Genomic DNA, 4,243 nt, shown 5'->3' on the forward strand with positions numbered 1-4,243 from the left:
CAGTTGTTTCCTGTGGTACTTTTGAAGCATCCGTGGAATAAATAGTGAAATCCTTATTTTGGCTATTATTTTTAGTGTTTTTAATTGTTCTAGATAATTGTGCGGGAGTATTTGTTAAGCTTGGGTATTCTGGGATCTTTTGAACCCAAAAGAAGTAAAAGTCTGAGGCAAAACCGAGGAAGAACAATGAATATGTTAATCAGTTACATTGTTAAGACTGACGATTAAGCTAATGAGATGGAGTGAATGAATTCATTTATATGCTTTATGAAATTTCTTGTATACTAGAATTTTAATATTTTCTATTAATATTACCAAGCTGGGGGGAGGGTGGTGTGTCATTCTGTTTATTCTGAAAGACAGCGGGTACTGAAAGCGACCAGAGCTGTCAGTCCTTAAGATTCTGGAACAGGGTACACTGATAGAATTCAGAAAGATTTATGGTGCAGGCTTAGTGGAAAGAGGTTGTTCCCTGTTGGAAATTTGAGTCTTCTCATTCAACCATTTCTTTCGCAACAGAGTTGAATATCGGTTCATCATATTTCTTCACAGAAAATCATCAAAGAAGATGAATTTACCCTTCCTTGATCCATTCTGAGGATTTTGGATCCAATAACAAACCAGCTAAAGAGAGGGTTAGGAAAGGGACATTCAAAGAGAACTGGAGAAGTCCACCCTCATGGAAAAGAGAGAATTCTTAACTTGATCCTAAAATACATTCTGAACATTCCAAGTAGTGTCACTTGTGATGGGTTTTCTAAAATCGTTTACTACTGTTAATCCACATACCATATGATGTGCACAATGAGATGCAAAACCATAAAAACCTGTCTGTCTATGCCTTGTTCTATGCTAACTGCATCAGTACTTAACACAGATACCTTATGGTATGTGTCTCTATCAACTACAAAAAGTATAAATTAGTGTCAGTCCAGTTTTAACTGGACAAACTGACTGCATCAGAAAACCAGCACCTTCAGCCTCTCTATTGAGACTCGGCATTGAATGAGTGTGGAGAATAAGCTATCCTCTCGCCCAGAGAAGTGTTCTCTCCTTGCATTGTTTCTGCCTAAGATGGACCTGCTTTTCCCAAGACTTCCCCCTATAAATACATAATGTGAAATCCCAATCAGTGGAAGTTTTGCCTCTTCTTCAGTGAGGTCAGGATTTCACCCACAGTGTTCAGTTAACATCAGTACTCCCAGAACACACCATTGCTGAGGGAATAGAAAATTTTAAAATTCACACTGTACACTGATTATCTAGAAGTCCATCAAAATATCATAGATTCTAAGGCCAAAAGGGACCACTGTGATCATCTAGTCTGACTCCCGGTATAACGCAGGACATAGGATGAAACCCCATAATAAATCTTAAAATAACTCTCATGGGCATATGGCAAACAATTCAAACATTAACATGAAATAATTTATTCTAAACCACAGTGATATTTGCATATGTCTTTATGTACATTTTTACAAGCATACTTCAAATTCATAGCACACAAGGTATAGCAGGGGTATAGTAATTTTCACATTAGAAGATGTTTGAATTGCAAAGGTTCATATGCTCAAAAGAGCTGTTCAAAGTGAAGGAAAAATATAGAAAGGCTTTAGCTACTTTGGTCCAAGGTTCAGTCCTTTTAAAAGAATCTCTTAAAATCTGTTTAATTTGTCAACAGTGTCAGGAATGCATTTATATTAATCCTTTAACAACAATATTTTAACATTCACTTTTTAATTGTTTGCTAGAGACAACAATAGTGTAGTTGGCTGTCGGGAGATCCTATGTTTTGCTGCGGTGGAGTTTTCTAGATCTAACTTTAAAGCTTCATAGCTGCTTCAGCTACCACTCTGGGAGAGTCAGCAGTTCAAGAATAGCATGGGCTGGCTTTTAGACTAAACAAGCTAGAACTTGGAAGAGGGGGATGAGGTCAGCAGCAAGGCCACAGGGAAATGCTGTGGACAAGGTATTTTGTCCCCTTAGTGGGTGGACACACCTTACTCTGTTGTCTTATCCACCATCTGCTGGGAGAAGGCAGGGGCTTCCTGGATCCTCCTCACCGCCCCGGGTCCCATTGTCTACCCTCTGCCCCCTCCCCCAGTTGGCAGCACTTGGGGAACTCTGAGGTAAACACAGAGCAAAGGATTGGCTTCTCCTCCCCACCAAGAGAGGAGAATCTGGAAAGATGGCCAGTCTCTCAGGCAGTCCCTGGGGATTTAGCCCTATGGGCTTAGTCTGTCAGAGTCTCTGGTCCTTTGTGGGGTTTGCCTTCTGTCCCTCCTCCTGGGGCATACTATTTTGCCACCAGTCAGGGCAGTTTTGGGAGCCTGTGGCTGTCTCCTCCTTGGCTGGACTGCCTCTTTTACAAGCAGTTTCTGAGTGGGGCAGCCTTCTTCCTGTTCCCTGCCCTTTTCGGTGGTAAGTTTCTTCTTTTAAGCTCCTCCCGCTCCAGGCTGAACAAGCCTTGCAGGTGCACCTCTTTAGGGCTGAACAGGCCAGAAAAGCTCCTTAGTCTCCTCCATACCAGCGTGAGGGCGTGTTCCTTCACACCATGCCACGGTTAATTTCAGCAGAAGGCTGAAAGTCACATATATGGTACAGCAGCAGTACGGGGGAGTGTAAAGAGACTTGAGCAGCAGAAAGAGAAGTTCTAAATGAAGGTAGGGGTGAAAACCGTGAGATAGGCCTTGCGTTCCCAGATCGTCCCCTCGGACAGAGAAGACTGGCATGGCAGATTCCCCTCAATAGTCCAGTGGTAGAGAAAGGACCCTTACAGCTCTGTTAACGTATCACTACTGTAAAAACAAAGAAAATAAGCTTTGCATCAGTAAATGTCTTTTCTGGAGCTTCCGACAGGATTTTTTTCTGGCTAGAGTGCTTATCTCCTACAGAGCTCTTTCGCATTCATTTTACTATGCAAATGAGACTAATTTCCTCAGGCTCCAGCCAACCACGTAAGATGTCTGCTATCGAAGTGAATTTTACGGGATTACTCATCACCTCACTTCCACAGAGCCAGGCCTGTACTTGGATGCAGAGTTCTTGCTGTTTGTTTGAAAGATGCAACAGTCCTCAAAATAATTTAGCTTTGTACACTTAGGCACAAGGCCAAATCCTCAGCTGGTGTAGAAAAAAAAAATCAGCGTAGCGCCATTAGAACCAGTTTCCATCAGCTGAGGAACTGATCCACAATTGATCCTCTCTTACAATACCGTCCATGACAAAACATTTATAGAGCGTAAGGGCCCTGATCCTATAAAGACTTACTTATGCTTTACCGTTAAGCCCATGAATAAACGTAATGGGTTCAACAGGGTGACACGTGTTTAAAGTTGCGTCTTTTCAGGATCAGGGCTTTCCTTTCTAGCACCTTGATTTTAGGACTTTACAATGCAGTAAACTAAATTCCTGCTGGGATGACATTTGGCTTTAGGCTGGGAGTGGATATTTTTCCCCCAAGTTTGAAAAAACCTTGTAAATTCAAACTCTACTAAATTAAAAGAATGTGGTTTTTTGTTTGTTTGTTTTTTTCCAAAAAAAGGGAATTATAGTTAAGGGGTTCAGATTAGTTTGTGTTCATCTGGGTGTTGAACGATATTCTTCAGGGGTTCAATTCTCACATTGCAAAGATAGAAGGTTGCAGGACAGGGATCCTTGGCATGCAAGGTTGAGCCAATGTGTGCTTTATTTATTTTTCCTCCTCCCCTCTTCCTGAAACAACTTGGTGCACTCTCTGACCAGGGGATAGTGCCAGCAGTACTGCTTGTGTCCGACATCATTAGTGCTTAGGATATAGTGCTGGAGAGAAAGGAAGGTCAGAGAGCTGGAAGGAGGAGGAAACTAAGAAATAAGAAAAAATGTATCCTACCAGTAAGGGCAGCACTTGTCAGTTACAGACAATAAACAAAACACTGGCTTCAGAGGAGCCGTTCAGGCGTTTCAGGAGCCAATCACCTGACGTAAGGTAAGACTACAAAGGCATGACCATTATTTGAATATTTTTGGCCCTGTTTCTCATGCTTGATGGGACACAGAGACCTTCCTGGACTCTGTAGTTGTGGAGATTATTTTGAGAGGCAAAACCAAACAGCATATTCTCTCTCTCTCCTAGGTGCTCCTTCCCAAAATGTGGCAAATGAGCTCTTGGAAATCATGTGGGGTGGATTTACTGAGCAGGTCTTTTTGCCAGGACTGTTGCCCGGTAGACTCAGTCTACTGGGAAATAATTTTAAAGATGCCG

Source organism: Malaclemys terrapin, chromosome 3, assembly GCF_027887155.1.
Source record: "Malaclemys terrapin pileata isolate rMalTer1 chromosome 3, rMalTer1.hap1, whole genome shotgun sequence".
Classification (NCBI taxonomy): Eukaryota; Metazoa; Chordata; order Testudines; family Emydidae; genus Malaclemys; species Malaclemys terrapin.